The sequence below is a fragment of the Martes martes genome, assembly GCF_963455335.1.
Source record: "Martes martes genome assembly, chromosome: 3".
Taxonomy (NCBI): domain Eukaryota; kingdom Metazoa; phylum Chordata; class Mammalia; order Carnivora; family Mustelidae; genus Martes; species Martes martes.
In genome coordinates, this window is record NC_137890.1 from 92,998,813 (window position 1) to 93,020,513 (window position 21,701).

The 21,701-nt window shown below is 46.7% G+C and overlaps 1 protein-coding gene across 1 annotated transcript in view; it reads right to left on the bottom strand.

Moving 5' to 3' along the window:
* Nucleotides 1–1,368, bottom strand: part of GLI2 (GLI family zinc finger 2) — a 243,339-nt gene extending 241,971 nt beyond the window's left edge. The window contains exon 1 of the mRNA XM_080799469.1: nucleotides 970–1,368. The gene's annotated coding sequence lies outside the window, so the exon portion shown is untranslated. The remainder of the gene's footprint in view (nucleotides 1–969) is intronic.
* Between the last annotated feature and the right edge of the window lie 20,333 nt (nucleotides 1,369–21,701).

Here is a 21,701-nt window from a genome sequence, read left to right on the forward strand (position 1 = left end):
CCCTTCCTCCACCCCTCCCTATCCCCCCCCCCGCCCCCGCCTCCGTCCGGGGAAAAAACGCTCCCCTCTCTAAACCCTTAATAGGATTGGCGCCCAACTCTCTACGCGCCTCTCCCCATCCATCACACACAGATCAAGTTGCAGTAGTGGATTTTTCAAATTCCTCAGCAAATATACTTGTTGAGAGATTGGCCCTTGGGGGGTTGGGGGGGGAGATGATGAGTGGGGGCGGGGAGGAAAGTGAGGGGTGGGGGGACCCGAGGACGGGGCCAGGGATTACGTGCGGATCCCTTCGAGAAGTCAAGCGGATCTTGGGGCGGAGGGCAAGGGAGGAGGAGGAGTTGGAGGAAAGAAGCGAGGAGGGAGGCCGAAGAGGAGAGCCTGACCGAGGGGGAGGGGGGCAACAGGGCCCGCAGACCGGGAGGAAGGAGCGAGGAAGAAAGAAAGGCAGGGCTCCGCGACGGGCAGCGCGGAGAAGTGCAGTTAGAAGTTCACAAGTGGCAGGCTGCAGTCCCTCTACACACAGCACACTGCCCTAAGACACGCTCCCACTGCCCACCTCCGAGAGCTTTGCAGCATCCCAGCCTGCGGTGCTACCCACCATCTCCCACAAAAATAGCCCGGGGCTCGGGCGCGGTGAAGACGGGGTGGGGGTCGGCTAGGCTGTGCACCCGGGGAGGACAGGCTCTTCCCCCAGGTAGGAAGGGGGATGCAAAATCGCCCCCGGGCACGAGTTCCTAGCCCCGGACCTCACTATCGTCCCCCCATGGTTTGGCCAGAGCCCGAAGCGGGGCCCTCTCGCTAGCCCTCAGCCCCCCAAGCCCGGTTCCCTGAACCCCGTGCGGTGGCGCGGGTACGCGGCCGAAGGACCCTCCGAATCGGCGCAGCATCCCAGTCGGCCCGGGCTCGGCCGGGGTAGGGGGCACTTCGCAACGCAGAGCAAGCAAAAGAAGGCCAATGCAACTTTACCGAGGGAGACAAAAGTTTGCCTCTAGCACGCAGGTGGCCTCCGGGGCGCCGGGCGGTGGCTTCGGGCCCCCATCCCAACTTCGCTGGCGCGGCGACCCGCCGCGGGCTGCCGTGTGCCGGGGCTCAGTCCGGCTGGGGCGGGGAGGGCCAGGCTGGGGAGGGGACCGAGAGACGGGCGGGGGCCCAGCAGCCCCTACCGCCGGCGAGCCGGCAGCTCCCCTATGCTTCCGCGCGCCGCGCGGCCCGCGCTTCTTCCTGCGGCTCCTCTGGCTCCCCCGGCTCCTCCTCGCCTTCCTGCGTGTCCGCCGCCGCCGCCGCCTCCCGCTCCTCCTCGAAGTCTCATTGATGGGAGTTTGAAAAAAAGTCCGCGGAGCCGTGCTGCCTCGGCTGGCGAGCTCCGGCACTCCTGCAATCCATCAGCGCAGCCCGGACGGCGCAGCGCCCCCGCGCGCACGGCTGCAGCACACCCGGGCGCCGCGCCCCAGCCCGCGCCGCAAGCCCCCGCCCCCTGGGGGACCCAGGGGACCCGCGGGGGTGGCGGGGGTGGCTGGGAGGGGGCGGCCGAGGACCCTCCTCCCCAGCGCCGCGGAGAGACAGCACAACCACGAACAAAGTTCGAGCAGAGAAGGAAAGAACGCGCCAGTTTCCAACACTTTTTTTTTTAAGGCGCCGGGGTGGGTGGGGGGTCGTTAACTCAAGTCAGATGAGCTCCGGAGCTGAGGCGCAGGGACTGCTCTGTTTTCAATCTCTAAAATCACCCGCCCTCCCCACCTCCCTCTTCCCCCTCCACCGGGAGATGCCCGGGTCGCTGTTCCCAGTGCGCCCGCTTCTCCGGGCGCCGGGCCGGAAGCCGGGGACTGGACGCAAAACGGGGTCGTGGGGGGGACGGCGGCTGGCACCGCGCAGACCCTCTTCCAAGCCTGCAGCGCGCGCAGGTGCCGGGGGTCCTGCTCGCGCCCCCCGCCGGGGCTCACACGAGTCGCCATCAGAGCGCAAGCAGGAGAGAAGCGAGAAGTCTTCTAGGTTTGGTACATGTGTGTTTTGTAGGGAGGGTTTTTGTTTGTTTTGTTTTTGTTTTTTTTTTTAAGAGACTCCACTCTAACTGCCACAGCCAGATGGAAGTAATCAGAACCCAACAACAACAGAGGAAGAAGGAAGAAAAAAAAACTTAACTGAATTTTGGGCCAAAGTGTGTATGGGGGTGTGTGTGGAAGAACTTGCTTAAGCAAACTGGGTGACTAGCTCTGGGCCCTCGAGCCACACCACTGCCCAGAACTGAGCAGCCTGGTTTCAGGAGCATGAGCAGCGGATTAAAGTGTCCCCCAACTCCTCGGGAGCCACCATTCTCTCTGTGCTCAGGGTTCTCACCCAAAGTGTGCCTCATCGGGGGATTTCTTGATGTTTCTTTCTAACATTTGTGAAACACTATGTGCTAGGGGACACACAGTAATTCCTTTATATTATTTGACCTACAAAACTCTGAGTTTGGTTCTCCATTTTACAGGTGAGAAGACTGAGGTTTACAGAATTTAAGTGACTTATCCAAGGTCAGAGGGCTGAATCGCCATCTTGCGTGTATTTCAGGGGTTGTACCATTGGTTCAACTAAATTGGCACTGCTGAGAGGAGTGGGAGCATCTCTCCCTTCAGTCTCCCTTCCTACAGTTGCATCGTGTCTGGAATGCAGGAGAAACAAAGGCTCAGAGAGGCAATTCGACACTCACTGTGGGGGTGTGATTTTCACAAACCCATTTTACCCATACAATACCTTTTGGTCTGTAACTCTCTCCAGATACCACTGACGATTTCCCTAACTTTTTTTTTTCACGTTTTACTCAAAGATGGAAGGAACATTATGGTCCCTATTCCCTATCACCCTACCTTACTTCCTCTCTCCTTACATTCACTTAACATGAGAGAAGTTAATAATTTCTTCCTGACCTAGAGAAAAAAATATGAAGAACAATATTAGAACAATTTGATGCTAATTTTGTTTTTAACAAATGGGCTCTCCAGATTTGTGGGGGGGAACCCGCAGGGTTTTTGAAAAGCAAAACTTGCAGAAGCCAATGCATTTATTAGAGGGAAGAAAAGTTTGAAAAGGGCTTTTTCTTTAAATATGATCGGATTCACCATTCATTCCTCCATGCTATTTGTTTAAATTCCTGCTGAGCTTTCAGAACACAGACTCCAAGGAGACAGAAAAAGTAAACTCTTCCTCCCCTCAATGGCCGTATTTTAATGACCCTATTCATATCTACCCCACGAAATGTGGGGAATCATTTCATGTTACTGGAATATTAGCTTCATCAGCTGATTACTTCATTATAAGTTTGTCTCTGTTGGTTTCCTTGTGTTGTTAAGTTTGTGGAGAAGTTTAAACAAATCAACATTTTGGGCTATTTCCTTTTTCTCTGTTTTTCTTCTCAGACCAGCTCAACTCCTGCTGGAATCCAGGCACTCCCATAACCTTTCCTGGCTTATTTTGGCAAGAAGGTGACTGTTGAGATGAAGATGGAATGTTTTTGGTTTGAGGAGAGGTTGTAGACATCATGCCTTAATCTGTAGATGGTCTGAAGTTTTGGCACTGAGAAAAGCAACAAGGTTTGGAGTGGAGGCAAATGGCATACCAGAGAAAGCCTTCATCTAAACATCAGGACACCAAGTTCTGGTTTCAGATCTAATACTTAATGTATGACCTTGGACAGGTCCCAGCTCATCCAGGAGGCAATTTTCTTTGTGCCATGTGATGTGCTAAGTGGCCTAACCACCGTGAGCCAGACTGGGGGGTATCTTCCCCTAATGAGCTTAACGTTTTTATTAATAATTACAAACAAATACATGATGAGAAACTGGGTGAAGGAAAAAAATGCGAAGTGCACTACACCAGTGCTTGGTGACCTGAGCTAGCATGGGAGGCGGTGTGGGAGGGCATTCCTGAGGCAATGAAGTTGCACGGATATGAAGAAGGAATGAAGGGCAACAAAAGCAAAAATAGAGAAGTAGGTCTACCTTACACCGAAAAGCTGGACAGCAAAGGAAACAACAGAATGAAACAGCCTCATGTGGGATGGAAGAAAATATTTGCCAATGGTATATCTGACAAGGCGTTAACTTCCAAAATACATAAGCAACTCCTAAAACTCAATAGCAAAAGCATAGATGACCCAAGTTAAAAAAAAGGGGGGGGGCAGAAGACCAAAATAGACATTTCTCCAAACCAGACATTCAACCAGCCAGCAGGTGCAAGAAAAGGTGCTCCACAACACTCATCATCAAGGAAATGGAAATCAAAACCACAGTGAGGGGGCGCCTGGGTAGCTCAGTGGGTTAGAGCTCTGACTTTGGCTCAGGTCCTGATCTCAGGTTCCTGATGTCGAGCCCCACATCAGGCTCTCTGCTCAGCGGGGAGTCTGCTTCCCCCTCTCTCTCTGCCTGCTACTGCTCTGCCTACTTGTGATCTCTCTCTCTGTCAAATAAATAAATAAATCTTAAAAACAAACACACACACACACAAAAACACAGTGAGATATCGGCTCACGTGTGTCAGAATGGTTAGTGTCAAAAACACGAGGTAACAAGTTGGTGAGGTTGTAGAGAAATCAGAGCCCTCGTGTACTGTTGGCATGGATGGGAATGCAAGATGGTGTAAGCATTACAGAAAACAGTATGGAGGTTCCTCAAAAGACCTGAGGATGGGGCGCACAGGTGGCTCAGTCATTAAGCATCTGCCTTTGGCTCAGGTCTTGATCCCAGAGTCCTGGGATCAAGCCCCATGTCGGGCTCCCTGCTCTGTGGGAAGCCTGCTTCTCCCTCTTCCACTCTCCCTGTTTGTGTTCCCTCGCTGGCTATGTCTGTCAAATAAATAAAATCTTAAAAAAAAAAAAAACTGAGAATATGACACTGCAAAAACCTGAGAATATCCTGAGGTATCCAGAAATACGGAAATCGGGGTCTCGAAAAACTATCTGCGCGGTCATGTTCATTGCTGCATTATTCATGATAACCAAGATCTAGAAACAACACAAAAGTACATCATCAGACGAAGGGAGAAAGAAATTGTGGAACATACAGGCCATGAAATACTAGTCGACCTTAAAAAAGAAGGAAATCTGCCATCTGTGACCACAGAGATCCACCTGGAGGAAATTACGTAAAGTGAAATAAGCCAGTCAGAGAAGGGCAAATACTGCTTGATTCATCTACTAAGAGGCTGAAATAGTCAAAGGTACAGAGTAGAGAATAAAATGGTGTTTACCTGGGGATGAGGATGGCAGCTTTGGGGAGCTGGATGGGTATAAAGTTCCAGTTATATGAGATGGACAAGTTCCAGAGATCTGCTGTGCAACATAGTGCCTATAGTCAAAATTTAAAGTCTCAAAAATTTAAGAGGGTAAGTCCCATGGTGAAGTGTTCTTACCCCTTCCCTGCCAGAAAAAAGGGGCACAAGGAAACTTGTAGAAGTGAAGGATATATTTATTATCTGGATTGTGATGATGGTAACACAAATAAATGCATATATCCAAGCTCACCCTATTTATATATTAATTATGTGCAACATTTACTTTATTTAATATTTTCTAAGATTTTATTTCTTTGAGAGAGTGAGGGAGAAAGAGCATGAGCGGAGGGGGAGGGGCAGAGGAAGAGGGAGAAGCAGGCTCCCCACTGATCATGACCTGAGCCAAAGGCAGACGCTTCACTGACTAAGCCACCCAGGTGCCCCCACGAGCAACTTTTATACATCAGTCACCATTTAATAGAGCCAGGGAGGACGTAGAAGGAATGAGGACGGGTTAACTGGGAAGGGGAAGAGAACACAGAGTGTCAATGCTTCCTTTTTCTTCCTGTAAAACGAGTCTGAGTGATAAGAAAATCCAGCCCCAAAGAGAAGTGCTTGTCCATCATTTCACAGTTTTCTAGTTACTAGGGTTGTATAAAAAATGGACCCAAACACAGAGGGAGAGAACAACCATTTGCTACACATGAAGATTCTATGGTTCAGGATTTTGTACAGAGTGTAAGAAGGACTGTTTGTCTCTTCCCCAGAGTGTTGGGACCTCAGCTTGAAGACCTCAAGCCTAGCACTGGGATCATCTGAAGACCTGGCCACTCACATGCTTGGGACTCAATGCTGGCTACTAGCTTGGGGCGGGCGGTGGTGTGTGGTGGTGGGGCATCAGTTCCTTTCTGTCTGGACCTCACCACGTGGTCTCTCAGACTACTTGGGGCTTCTTAATAGTGTGGTGGTAGCTAGGTTTCAAGGGTGAGCTTACAAAGAGATAGCCACGTGAAAGCTTTCCAAAGAGCATGCTTCTATAGGAGTAGGAAACAAAGATGGCACCTGAGGGGATAATCCTGGGGGGACAGGTACACAAAGGGAGAGTGTGAGGCAGACCAAAGAGGAGCCTTTTATGAAACTCTGGAAGCCACAGCATCACTTGGCTACATTCTGTTCATGGAGACAAAGTTCTACCCAGGTTCAAGGGACGGGAAAACAGACTCCGCCATGCTGATTGGGAATGGCAAGATTCTGAAGAGCATATGGGGGCAGAAATGGTGCTGTGGTTATTTTTGGAAATAAAATCTGCCACACAAAACTAAGCAGAGACAGAGAAGACTGGGAAAGGCTCTGAGGCAGCCCACCAGGTGTACTATTTGCTGGCTTGGCTACAAAGCCCCTGGTAGCAAGCACTTGGGAATCCAGAAAGGAGAGACCCAATCCCTAACCCAAGGAATTCACACTCTCATCAAGACAGACACAAATTTGGCCACAGTGGAAGGATGCAAGTTGGGTCCCTGGCTGGCTCAGTCCATGGAGCATGTGACTCTTGAGCTCAGGGTTATAAGTTTGACCCCCAGGTTGGGTGGAGAGATTACTTCAAAATAAAAAAAAAATAAAAAATAAAAAAAAGGAAGGACACAAAATGGTGTACTAAGAGAGGCGTGAGTGGTGGAGCTATGGCAGAGAGGAGCTGGATGATAGAACAAACAGTGGTCAGTGGCTAAGGAAGACGGCAGTGACAGCGTCAGGACCACAGTAAATGCCAGTTCCCAAACCAGACTGTTGATGTGTTATTCTTTCAGGAGTCCTGAGATGACCCTCCATCCCCCTGCCCATCCAACCCAGCTCTTAGAAGTCTGGAGTCACTCCTAAGACCTGAGGCTGTGTTCTTTATTACAGTGCAAATACACTTGAAGGACCCAACACAGAATGTTTGTATAGGACACTTGTTACCACTGAATGAATTTAGCAGACCTCTTCCACAGAACAAGCTCATCTAGGAGTGGGAAACATCAGGATGGCACCTGTCGGGGAACTATTGGAGGACAGGTGCACGGAGGGTTGGGGGGTGGAGGAGGTGGTGCACATTGCCACGCAGGCCAAAGATGAACACATAATCTGATTTTCAGTGCAAATCTTCAACTTTCGCCCAGTAAACATCATGGGGAAAATGATATAAAGACACACACAAGGAATTTGTGCAAAGTTGGAGATGTTAGGAACCCCTCCCCACAGAAGCAACAAGTGAAAACCCTTTTCTCCTTCAGAGCTGTCCTAGAAGGCACAGGTGGGAGAGATTCAAGTGCAGAAGGACGAAAACTCTTTAGCTAATGGATTCATTCATTCATTCATTCATTCACACATACATACTCGCATTCATTCATACATTTATTCATCCCTCCTTGTTGAGCTCCTACAATTACCATGCACTTTAGAGATAAAGGAGATGAGTGAGATATAATCCATACCTTCCACCAGCTAGTCTCTGGCTGGGAGGTGCCCCCACAGACCCTGTGTCAGCTCAGAGTAGTGGGAGCTATAGAGGACATCACCATATGCAGGGAGATTGGAAAAGGAAGGAGGATGAGGCCATCCAGAGAAGGAGAGAGAAGGCAGCAAAATCAACAGAGCTCAGAGATCCAATGAATATTTGTCAGGATCTTTATCTCCCTCAGGACCAGCCCTCTCAAGAAATTTTCTCAGGATACACTGTGGCTTTCTTAACCAAACCGAAAAAGATCGCATTATCTCCCAGCCACTAGGGACTCTAAGAAATATCAACAGTCCTCAAACTCACTAAGCATATAATAATGAAAGCCATTATTTCAAGACAATTTTTCTTCCTCTTTTTTTTAAAAAGTAGGTTTCACACCCAGCATGGTGCCAACATGGGGCTTGAACTCACAACCCTGAGATCAAGACCCAAGCCAAAATCAAGAGTCGAATGCTTAACCAACTAAGCCACCCAGGCGCCCCCTCAAGACAATTTTTTAAAATTCTCAGACACATAACTAAAATGTGATGAAATTATCATAAGATGCCAGACCGACTTACACAGTGATCTCCAGAGTAGACTCTCTATGCCCATAATGTATCACAGTTAGTTTAAATCAGTTGCCTCTTGTGGGAGTCACTGGGAAAGAGTGGAGAGACTGTGGGAGATGACCAGCTTCTACTATATCCACTTCTTTGGGCTCCCTCCATCCCATTCATCGTCTGCCTCAGAAAGAAGATAACGTGGGAGCCCCTTGTGGACTTCATTAAAGGAACATTTAAACTCGTGGGTAGATCATTTCTCTCCTTCAATACCTCCTCTGTTATCTGGTTTTTTTGTTTGTTTGTTTTGTTTTGTTTTGTTTTGTTTTTTTGACAGACAGAGATTACAAGTAGGCAGAGAGACAGGTAGAGATAGAGAGAGGAGGAAGCAGGCTCCCTGCTGAGCAGAGAGCCCGATGCGGGGCTCAATCCCAGGACCCTGGGATCATGACCTGAGCCGAAGGCAGAGGCTTCAAACCACTGAGCCACCCAGGCGCCCCTGTTATCTGGTATTTTATTAACATTTCAACTTGTCTTTCTTCTTTTGTTTTTTAAAGATTTTATTTTGAAGTGATCTCTACACCCCATGTGGGGCTCGAACTCACAACCCAGAGATGAAGAGTCACATGACTCTTCTCCTGAGCCAGCCAGGCATCCCTTACCTTGTCTTTGTAAAGGCTCGGTGTTAGAAGTCTGTTTTGTAGGTGGCTTACTTGGTGAGCCTCATTTTGTCAGAAGTCATTTGGGGAGAGGCATGTTCCCACAGACTTTGAATAAATTGAAGGTGGGAAGAGATGGCGTGGGGACTGTCCCGTCAGGCTGTGTGGTGTAGGGTATCATCATAGCAGAAGCAGGAAACTGCTTCAGGAAGGCTAGAGTTGGCCAGTAGCTGAGGGTAGCCCACTTGGGTGTATGGGACAGCAAGCCCCCCCCCATTAACATACAAGTCAAAGATTTTCATATGAATAAGCAAAAGCAGTCAGAAAAAAAGATGGAACAGAAGACTCCAATTAGGATAGCAAAGAGGAAGACAATATAATCTGTCTAGGCTTAAATAGTAAAAGAAATGCCCAAAACCCGTATGAGAAAAAAAACAAAACACTACCAGAATGAATATAATTTGATGTGAAAATATAGAAAGATAGGTGTTCTTGAGTAGGACGACTCAACACATAAAGGACTTCATTCTTCCTAAGTTACTGTATAAATTGTTGCAATTCACATAAAAGTATGGTGTTTTCTGGGGATGGAGGAAAAACAGGGCTAGATAAGTTAACAATTTTAAAGTTCATTTAGATGGAGAAAAAACCAAGAAGGGCCAGGAAAAACCCTGAAAAGGAAAAGTAACTAGAGGGGAGGAGTAGGTGGCCCTGTCAGATATTAAAACCTAAAGCCCCTATAACTGAAACAATTTGGTTTTGGTGAATGAATAAAAAGATGGACCAGTGGAATGGAATACAAAATCCAGAAATAGACCTAGCTGGGTATGGAAATTTCTATTTTGACAAAGGGGACACCATGAACGAGGGGTTGAGCTTTTTAATAGGTTCTAGCGGGATAAGTAGAAATTAACATGAGGCCAAGATACCAATTTCCACCTGACAGACTGACAAAATCCCAAAACTGGACAGTAGACTCTGGCTGTAGGGAAACCAGGCATTCTCTCATAGATTGCTGGCAGGAATGCAAAGTGGACAGCCCTATGGAGGGAAATGTGGGAAATCCAGCAAAATCACATGTACATTTACCCCTTTGAACTGCCCATGCATCTATCCCAGACACAATACCAAAAGGCTTATATAGAAGACTAAGAATGGCAGCACTATTTATAATATCAAAAAACTGGCAACAACCCAAATATCTTCATGTCAGATCAGATTGAACAAACTAAAGCATATCCTCCTAATGCAATATTAGCTATAAGAATCTATAAGAAAGGGGCCCCCTGGGTGGCTCAACGGTTGAGCAGCTGCCTTCAGCTCAGGTCATGATCCCAGGGTCTTGGGGTCGAGCCCCAAGTCAGGCTCCCTGCTCAGAAGGGAGTCTGCTTCCCCCTCCGGCCCTACCCATCCCTTGCTCCTGCTCTCTCTCTCACTCTCTCTCTCAGATAAATAAATAAAATCTTAAAAAAAAAAAAGAAGAAGAAGGTATAAGAAGGAATGAGGCATATTTCTTAAGCTATTATATATATCCTTAAGTGAAAGAAATTATGTGATGCAAAGTGTACATGATATCCTACTGTTGATCTTAAAATGAGTGAGACACTGGGGCACCTGGGTGGCTCAGTGGGTTAAGCCTCTGCCTTGGGCTCAGGTCATGATCTCAGGGTCCTGGGATCGAGCCCCGCATCGGGCTCTCTGCTCAGTGGAGAGCCTGCTTCCCCCTCTCTCTGCCTGCCTCTCTGCCTACTTGTGATCTCTCTCTCTGTCAATAAATAAATAAAATCTTAAAAAAAATCTACTTTTAAAAAAATGTTTAAAAATGAGTGAGACACCATGTGTACACAGACACATACATAAGATTTGTTTATATTTTTAAGTACACAAATCATAAAAAATGTTTTAAAATTATCTAGCAGGAGAAGGAGGGAATAAGATGGGGGGGACAGGGATGAAAGCTAGACTTCTTTTAAACACCTTGGGTTTTAGACTTGACATTGGAACCATGAAAATGCATTATATTATTACAGAACAAAATTCCTTTTTAAAAAGTAGTCTCCATAACTGAAAGTAAAATAAAACAAATGAAGGTAAATGTGTGTCCAGTTATAGCCACAAAGAGACAGAATGTTCCATATGACCTGGAAACAATAATTTGATCAACCAAGGAGGAATAGACCTTTATTTAGGACAAAAAGAAGTAGGGGGAAAAGAAACACATTGTTTTCAATAATTATATTGGTGGAGCGCTGATATTGGTTTGAGATACTGTTTATACAGCAAGAAATAATGCCAATGAGTAATTATGTTGGCGTTGACAACTGAAATTTTTCAGCATGGGCGAAAGGAGATATAAATACAATACTAAAGTTTTTTTATTTATTTATGTAATCTCTACACCCAACGTGGGGCTCAAAATCACCCCAAGATAAAGAGTTGCGCAAGCTCTTTTGACGGAGACAGCCAGGTGCCCCAATACGAATATAGTATTAATAAGATTAAGTAAAATCTGTCATTCTGGGTTTGAGCTGGAAATATTATGAATTCACATTATGAATTATGAATTCATATGAAAATTTGTTTTATAATGTAAATTGTTTCTGTTTTTTTTTAAAAATCACATTTTCTAACTATGCCCATTGGAAAGTCCTAAAAACAACAACCAATTCAAGAGCAATGAGCAGCCTAAGGGACTAGACTTGATTTCTAAATATCATTTCCCACCATAAAGAACGAGAATCGCTTGGAAAGTGGTTGTTCCAGGTCTTGGGAAGAAAATGGGAGGAACCATAATAAAAGGAAACATAACATCATATCTATAGAAAGCAAGGCAAATGCCAAACCAATAAAATAAAGATCAAGTAAAGAAGCTTCCTGGCCAAATAGGCGGCATGAGAGTTTCAGTAGGAATAATAACAGAAATGGGTTAAAACACATCCAGTTTGTTTAAGTCCGTGCATCTATAAATATACTTGAAAGAAAACCTACCCCTATTGGTTTCCTTGAATGTGTGTTGTCTATTGCAGTAATCACTAGCCATCCAGGAGACTGAGCGCTTCAAATGTGTCTAGTCCAACTGAGGGACAAAAGTTTAAGATTTATGAAATCATAAAGTTTGAGATCTGATACTTCATTCAGTTACTGAAAAGCTTTTAAGTGTGTGTTTGGACCAATTTGGGTATATGCCTCTACATTTTCCACTATAGATTTGGGAAATCTGATTGCAGTTCGGGTAGTGTTTAAGATGAAAATTTAGCAGAGTATAAAATACACACTAGATTTCAAAGACAGTCTACCAAAAAAAGATGTAAAGTGACTCATGAATTTTTTTATGTTGATTATATGTTGGAATGTCACACTTTGAAAATATTGGGTCATATAAAATATGTTATTAAAATTAATCTTATCTGTTTCTTTTTCCTTTTTTCATGGGGCAGCTAGAAAATTTTAAATTACATTTGTGGCTGGTATTTTATTTCTATTGCATAAGGGTTGCCTTAAAGGATGCTATCATTACACTGATATAAATGGGAAACAGCAGGGGGAAAAAACCAAGTGTTTGTTCTGCTTTTCCAGTCCTAACTGTACCTCAGAGTAACCAAGTAGTGATGGAGGTAAGTGTCTCTTTTTAGAAGCATTCAGCTAGGGGCACCCGAGTGGCTCAGTCATTGGGTGTCTGCCTTCAACTCAGGTCATGATCCCAGCATCATGGGATCGAGTCTCTCATCGGGCTCCCTGCTCAGTGGGAATCGTGCTTCTTCTGCTCCCACTCCCCCTGCTTGTGTTCCTTCTCTTGCTGTATCTCTCTCTGTCAAATAAATAAATAAAATCTTAGAAAAAAAAAAAGAATCATTCAGCTAATGAATAAAGAAGAAGGGATGCCTGGGTGGCTCAGTCGGTTAAGCGTCTGCCTTTGGCTCAAGTCATGACCCCAGGGTCCTGGGATCAAGTCTCGCCTCAGGCCCCCTGCTCAGCCGGGATCCTGCTTCTTCCTCTGCCCCTTCCCCTGCTCGTGCTTTCTCTCTCTCTCTCTCTTTCTCAAATAAATAAACTCTTTGAAAATAAATAAGTAAATAAATGAAGAATAAATGCAGGGGGTGCCTGGCTGGCTCAGCTGGTAAAACATGGGCTTCTTGATTTCTGGGTTGTGAGTTTGAGCCCTGTGTTGAGCATAGAGATTACTTAAAAAAAAAAAAAAAAAAGTAATGGCAGAATCAGAACTATCTCATTTTGCACTTCCTAATGAATTGATGGTTTGGGCCTGTAATGCCAGAGAGAGAGATATCCCAATAGTGGGTGTTTGCCTTCTGATAGAAGTAGATTGTGACACTCTAATTCTTGTTAAAAACAAAAACAAAAACAAAAAACCTCAAGTCTGTATCTGGTCAAACTTCTGAATCTAACTACAATTAGCAGAAAGATAGGGAGCAGAGGTCCATCACCAGAGAAATGCAGTCCAGACAGTGAGAAACTACAGAGGAATCCGCACGATTCTTTCAACAAATAAATTACAAGCTGGCGGGGGCAGCGATGGGGTGGCTGGGTGGCTCAGTCAGTTAAGCATCTGCCTTTGGCTCAAGTCGTGGTCCCAGGGTCCTGGGATCGAGTCCTGTGCTATCAAATAAAATAAATAAAATCTTAAAAAACAATTATGAGGGGGGACAAAACATTGGAGAGGGAACTGTAAATTATAAAAGATTTGAGAGACAACAACCAACTGCAGTGAGGAACCTTTTCTGAATCCTGATTCAACAATATCACATTGAAAGGGGAAAAAAAGGCATAAGACAATACGGGGAGGTTGAACCCTGACTGGAGTGTCATTGATATTAAGGAATTACTACTGATTCTTTAGATTTGATAATATATTGAGGTTATTTTCTTAAGAGTCCTTATTTTAGAGATACATATTGAAATCATCATAGGTGAAATTTTATTACGTCTGGGATTGGCTTCCAAATGAGCTGGGATGGAGGGAGCGGGTGGGGATAGAGATTAAGCAAGATCAGCCAGGAACTGGTAATTGTTGATCTTGAGTGATGAATTCACGGGGTTTCTTCTTGTTCTCCCTAAGCTTGAAATGTTTCATATTTTCAATAATAAAAAGGGTTTGTTTGTTTGTTTTAATTCCAAAAAGAAGCAGCAGCAGCAGCAGCAGCAATGAGAACAAGTCAGGGTTTGAGGAAAGAACACACACAGCTCAGGGTCTGCCCAGCCTCCTGCTGGCTTCCCTGATGGCAGTACCTCCTCCCCCTCACCGCAGCCTCCTAAAACACCACCTGCCAGAGTCACTCCCCTGCTCCAAACTGTCCAGCAGGGCATGCGAGGCCTTTCAGCATGGAGCCCAAGCTCTCTCTTGCAGCATGCTGTGGGTTCTTTGTCCCCACACCTTTGAGGATGGGCTGCCTTTCCCTGGAAAACCCTTCACCACCTTGTCTGCTATAGAACTCCTCTGCATCCATCAAAGCCCTGCTTGTTCTACCCCTCCTGTGATGCCCTCCCTGACTCCCCTAGACAAAGTGGGGCAGTTCCCGTCTCTTCGTAGTGATAGAGCAACACTGTGCTATTGATGTCTAGGGGTCTCTTTCCACCCCTGCTCCACTGCCCCTGCTTGCTCTCAAAAAGCAAGTTAGCCTTTGGCTCAGTCTCTAGCTGGGAGGACAGCACTAACCACTCAGGAGGCTCTCCATGCACACTAAGTGAATAAACAGGCCCCCTACACTGACAATTCCCCTCAATCCTGAATGCAGTCCTCTCTAGCTTTCTACTTCCTTCAGCTGCAATGTTTCATGCATCCAACTCTGTTGTAGCTCTGATTTGGGAAACTTCGTTTCCTCATGGGTGGGCCGTGTTGGGTATATTGGTTTCATAGGCAATGACCCTAGTTTGAAATTCCAAAGTTGGGGAATGGTGCCTTCTTATAGTATGTTCAGGATGACAATAATAATAATTATTATTAACGATAATAATGACAGAATAGAGGGAGTTCCAGGGCCAGTGGCTCCTGCTGGTAGGGATGTTGTATCATTTATCTTTGTATCTTTCTTTCCTGGGTAGACCACAGGGTATACTCCCTGATGGGTGGAATGATCCGATTCTGATGTCACAGACTTTTATTTTTTTTATTTTTTTTTTTTTTATTTTTTTTTTAAAGATTTTATTTATTTAATTGACAGAGGTCGCAAGTAGGCAGAGAGGCAGGCAGAAAGAGAGAGGGGGAAGCAGGCTCCTGACTGAGCAGAGAGTCCCATGCGGGGCTCGATCCCAGGACCCTGGAATCATGACCCGAGCCGAAGGCAGAGGCTCAACCCACCGAGCCACCCAGGTGCCCCGATGTCACAGACTTTTAAAGAAGAGTAATGAACTTCACCCAGAAGGGGGCTGAAAAAAACATGGTTAAGAGGCAATTGACCCACGTGGTTGAGAATCGAACCAGGCTGGAGAAGATCTGGTTCCCAAGACCAGGTAAGTTACAGCTCAAAGTATTATAAGAACCTGTAGGAGTGAATGCAGACTTGTACCCTGCAGCTCTCCAGGAAGGGGAAGCCAGGGAGATGGGACCAGAAAACGGAATGTATGTCCAGGGAAACTCAGTCTGCTTCTGCAGTCGAGGAAAAGGTGGATTCCGACAATGACTAACCTTGGTGAAAAGTCTGGCGCAAGTCCGGTATGGAGAGGTGGTGGTGGGCAGAGTTCTTCCGCCTGGAGGAGAACAGGAGCAGAGAGACTCCTGGGTGGATTTGTAGCTGGTGGTGGGTGGGTGGTGAGGATGGGGCAGGAATTACTACCCTGGGAGCCAAGCAGAGTGCCACCTGACTCTGTCCTCAGCACTGCCTGGCTCTGCAGTTTTGTTAGGGATTTACACAAAGACACAGCAAGGCTGCTGATCACACCTGGGAGGGGGGAGGACACAAAGCTGAAACCTAGTGCTTGAGATGCAGAATCAAGATTTGAAAAGATAAGACATCACCCTCGAAGCAGGAGAAGAAACTGGCAAAATGTTAGGGTGCCTAGGTGGCTCAGTTGGTTAAGCAGCTGCCTTCGGCTCAGGTCATGATCCCAGGGTCTGGGGATTGAGCATCGAATCAGGATCCCTGCTCAGTGGAGAGCCTGCTACTATGCCTACCTGGGCTCACTCTCTATCTCTCTTTCAAATAAATAAATCAATAAATCTTGAAAAAAAAGAGAAACTGGCAAAATGTAGATTTCAAAATCTAAGATTTTGAGCTTCACAACCTGCATCTTCTTCTTCTTCTTCTTTTTTTTTAAGATTTTGTTTATTTATTTGACAGACAGAGATCACAAGTAGGCAGAGAGGCTGACAGAGAGAGAAGGAAGCAGGCTTCCACTGAGCAGAGAGCCCGATGTGGGGCTTGATCCCAGGACCCTGGGATCATGACCTGAGCTGAAGGCAGAGGCTTTAACCCACTGAGCCACCCAGGCGCCCCTGCATCTTCTTTTTTAAGTTATTCTTTTAAGTTTATTAATTTCATTTAGTCATCTGTATACCCAATGTGGGACTCAAACTCACAACCCTGACATCAAGAGTCACATGCTCTTCTTTTCTTTTCTTTTTTTTTTTTTTTTAAAGATTTTATTTATTTATTTGAGAGACAGCACAAAAGCACAAACGGGGGAGGAGGCAGAAAGAGAGGGAGAAGCAGACTGCCCGCTGAACAGGAAGACCTATGTAGGGCTCGATGCCGGGATCCCAGGATCATGACCTGAGCGGAAGGCAGACACTTAACTGACTGAGCCACCCAGGTGCCCCTCACATGCTCTTCTGACTGAGCCCGCCAGGTGCCCCCATAAAACCCATCTTATAAGGAAAGAATGGAGAGCTATGGCTTAGCCACAATGCTTGTGGAAGAGAGAGAAACAAAAGAAAAATCTGAGGGTGCTCAATTCAGCCCAGACTTTGAAATGCTATCACGAAAGCTGATGGCTGTGGACCAGAGCAGTGGCCCCAAACCTCTGCTCTCATGGCCCGTCGCCATGGCTTCTGCCATGACGACAGACCCCTCTGCTCTTGGTCACCCTTAGGTCAACTCAATTCCTCACAAAACAAAGTCTAGATAAATAAGACTGGTGTGCTGGTCATAAACACAAGACATACAAACATAAACGCGGAACTGCCGGCTATAAAATGTTGGTGCGCCTTCCTGGCTCATCTCTCCTGCCACGAGGGTCCTCGTGCTCACCGAGGGGCTGCATTCCAAGACTGCAGTAACAAACGAGAAAGTGTCCCAAGACTGGCCTGGAAGACAAAAGCCCCTAACCCTGACCCATGGCCCAAAGTTGAAAGAACTGGAGATGTTTACATGGAATAGAAAGACTTAGGGGACATCCAGAGCTGCACGTAAGCACCTGATGGCAGGCTGTCCCAGAGGGCGGGGCTCACACAGTGTGTTTGCCGGGGGGGGGGGGGGGGGTGTAAGGTGTGGGGTAGCTTCCCTTCCTGGGGAGGCCCTCAGCCACCTTCCAGGTAAGTCTATGCTCTTGATCAGATCATTTGGCTAACGGAAGCCAGTCTCTCACCCTTCCAAACCAGAGGCTCTTGAGGAAAAATGGGGAAGCCAGACCTCTCTTGCATAGAGCAAAATGGTGAGCCTAGGCTCCCTGCCCCTGCCCTCTTTGTGGGCACATTCTCCCTTTCTCTGGCTGCCTTCGATAGAGACAGGGTGGAGTTGAGGGGAGAGCACTGGGTGTGAGGTCAGCAGAACCCTGCTGCCGATTCCCTCCAAGATCAGAGAAGCCCCACCCCCCGGGCCTCATTTTTCCCATCTGTGACACCATGAGTGGATTGGGCTGGTTCGCAGGTCTCAGGCTGAACCTGGACCACAGATGTGGTTGGCTTGGCCTGGGCACTTGAAACAGTTGTCTTCTAATTTCTTGACAATATTTGAAAATGAGGGTATTCAATATGATATTACATCATATGACATAAGGCCATATGTATAAGGAAATTTCTGCATTCCCCTGAAAAATACAGAAGTTCTAGCAAGTCTAGGCCTGCCCTGGGACACCTGGGTGTTTCAGTTGGTTAAGCGTCTGCCTTTGGTTCAGGTCATGATCCCAGGGTCCTGCTTCTCCCTTTCCCTCTGCTGCTCCCCCTTCCTGTCCTCTCCCTCTCTCTCTCTGTCAAATAAATAAATAAAATCTTGAAAAAGAAAAGAAAAGAAGCACCGCCCTTAGAAAGGACCAGAGTCCCCAGCTGCCCATGTCATTGCTCCAACAGCCTGTGGATGGGGTGACCATATGCTTTATCCTCCAAACTGGGACCAGGGTAGAAGGCAGTGCTTTCCATAATGTCAGGACAACAGATGGGAATAAGAACTATCCCAGAAGAACCGACAGGCAGTCACCCTCCATGTAGGGTATAAGAAGTTTAAAGTGGCTTCCTGCTCTTAGATCCAACACTCCTTTTAGGGAATATATCTCCAGTCTGGACACTGCTTTCTGCAAATGATGTCCATCAAAATGGGTTTAACAAATGATTGATTCCAGCTCGGTGAAGATCCGTCTAACACAATGCTGTAAGGAAAAAGCAAAATGCAATTTTATTTGTGTAGCATGATTATAATGCTAATCTTTAAACTCACCCTGTGCAGAGAATGAAAGAGTGGAAGGAAATTCGGTGACATATTAACGGTGCCTTGTTGGGGGGCCGCGGCTTTTTCTTCTTGTACCTTTTTTTTTTAAATAGTTCCCAAACTTTCCTTAACATTCATACAGTTCTTTCCTGAGGGAAAAACCCACTTGCTGCAAGGCAGCCAGCAGCTTGGCAGAGGGCAGGGAGCCTCCTATAGGCAGAGTCTGGGTGGGATAGCAGGGTGGCGGTTTCCATGATCAATTCTGTGATGGCTCCCCTGGGGCCACACGAAGCTGCTCGGCAAAGCTGGCCGTTGATTCTGTTTCGGTCCTTTCAGAAATGAACAGGGCATGAGGAGTAGTGGGAGATACGGCCTTCCAGTTGTGGAATGAAAAGTCACGGAATAAAAGACGGAGTATAGGGAATATAATCAATGGTACTGTAATAGGGTTGCACGGGGACAGAGGGGAGCCACGCTTGTGGGAGCATAGCATAATGTCTAGAGAAGTTGAATCACTGTGTCGTACGCTTGAAACTAATGTAACATTGTGTGTCAACTATACTCAAATTTAAAAAATTACAAAAAAAAAAAAAAAAAGAAAAAGAAAAGAAGAAAGAAATTGAGCAGGGCAATGCAGTAGGCAAAACAATGGCCCCCAAAGCTATCTATGCCTTGATCCTTGGAAGGTGTGTTGATACTGCCTCCCAGGGCAAAAGAGACTGTGCAGATGTGATTAAGTCAAGAACCTTGAAATGGGGAGATTATCCTGGATTATCCGGGTGGGCCCCACCTAATCACATGAGTCCTTAAAAGTGAAAGAGGAAGGTGATGAGGGGGTTAGAGAGATGCGTCTGGGAAGGATTCGGGCTGCCACTGCTGGCTCTGAAGACAGAGAAAGCTTGCCACGAGGCGAGGAGTATGGTGGCCTCTTTAAGTTCCTGTTCAGCAAGAAAACAGGGGCTTTGGTCCTGAAATCACAAAGAACGAAATCCTTCCAACAACCTGAGCGAGCAGAGAACGGATTCTTCCCCAGAGCCCCTGGAATGGGACCCAGCCTTGCTGACACCTGGATTTTAGTTTGGTGAGACCTGTACTAGTTTCTGACCTGCAGAACAGTAAGATAATAATACATCTGTGTCATTTTTAAGCCATTACATTTGCGATGATTTTTTATGGCAGCAGTAGAAAATAAATACAGGCAAGAACAGAGCCCTGGCTGTTGCGGGGGGGTGGGGAGGGCATGGTCGGTAAGCCCGGCTATACCATCAGGGGTTCCTGTGCCCTTGGAGAGCCCTTGGTTCTTGGATTTTTCTTCCATGGAGGACAGCAGTGATCTCGTAATCCCTTGCAGCTCGGAAGCTCTGTTTGGCATGTGTACTGGCCCTGAATTTCGCAGAGGGAAGAGTTTTTTCCCCACTGCAAAGTACAGGATCCCATGGAGATTCCTTAAAACGCTAAAAGTAGAACTACCATATGATCCAGCAATCCCACTTCTGGGTCCGTATCTGAAGGAAACAATATCCCTATCTTGAAAAGATACCTGTGCCCCCATGTTCACAGATGCATTATATACAATAGCCAAGACAGAGAAACAATGTACCTACACACTGATGGATGAAGGACAAAGTCAATGTGAAATAGATATATCCTTATATCTCCACTATATATACATAAGGGAATATCATTCAGCCATAAAAAAGAAGCACATGGTGACATTTACAACAACAGGGACAGAACTTGAAGGGATGATACTAAGTGAAATAAGTCAGAAAAAGACAGATACTGTATTATATCACTTAAATGTAGAATCTCAAAAACCAAACTCCTAGAAAGAGGGCTGATGGGGGCTTTTCCAAGGTGAGGGGTGGAGGGAGGGCGGCATGGATGAAGGTGGTCCGAAGATACAAACTTGCAGTTATAAGCACTGAGAATGTACACTACGGTGACTGGAGTTCACAAGTCTGTATTATGTATTTGAAAGTTGATCAGAGAGCAGAACTTGGGGCGCCTCGGTGGCTCAGTTGTTTAAGCATCTGCCTTCGGCTCAGGTCTGATGCCAGGGTTCTGGGATGGAGCCCCACGTCAGGCTCCCTGCTCAGAGGGGAGTCTGCTTCTCCCTCTGCTCCTCCTCCCACTCATTCTCTTGATCACTCTCTCTCTCACTCTCTCTCTCAGATAAATAGATAAAATATTAAAAAAATATAAATAAAACAGGAAAGATAAAACTAAAAGAAATAAATAATTAAAAAACACAGGACCCTTACCCTCCTTCAACCAATGGGCTGCTGGGAGTGGGGGTGAGGACGAAGGCATACTCAGGGGAATGAGCCCAAGCTCTCCTTGTCCCAGAACTGCCAGCAGACTCTGCCCAGAGTCGGCTGGCCATGCTTTATGTTTGCTGCACCTGCCCCTCATGGAGAGGTCAGCGTTTGCTCCAGGATGCTCCCAGGCTGCTCTACCATTTGCTGGCAGCCCAAACGGGGAGTGGGGGGAGCATGTGGAAGCTTGGGGAAGGCACCCAGAACTCCTGAGTGCCTCCTGCTTCCTCGTGCCCGCCTCTCAGCCCCTCTGCTGGGGCACCGCATGGAAGGGTGGGCCCCAGGTTTGGTCTGGGGAGGGGAGGTGGCTCCCTGCAGGACCCCTTTGGGGCCCCCTGGCTGGGACCCTGCTTCTCTGCCCTGCTCTCTTCTGTGGCAGGCACCGGCGAGGGCGGCTTCCCACCCCAGTGCTTTGATGGAGCGCAGACAGGCCCTGGGGTGCTCTCTGTCTGTTCCTGTCGCTGGGGCTGAGCCAAGGTGGAATGTGGGAGGCCTGTGTGGTTTGGGGCTCCCCACCCTGCCCATCCTGAAGTGGCCCCAGTGGGAGCTTGAGCCCCTTCCTCAAAGCAAATTCCCCTCACAAGCTCAGAGCCATACTTGGGTGAATGCCTCTCTGAGCCTCAGTTTCCCCATCTGTCAAATAGAGATAGTAAATAGTACCTACCTCAGAGGGTTGTTATGATGATAAAAATCAGAAATTTTCTAACGAGACCTTAATACGTCAGTGTCTGGCATGTTATAAGCAAGTGTTCAATAAGTCCTGACTGTTTTTATTTTTAATTACAGCATTAATAAAATCATTATGAAGTCATCGTAAGGACAAGAGCAATTCAGTTCTCTCC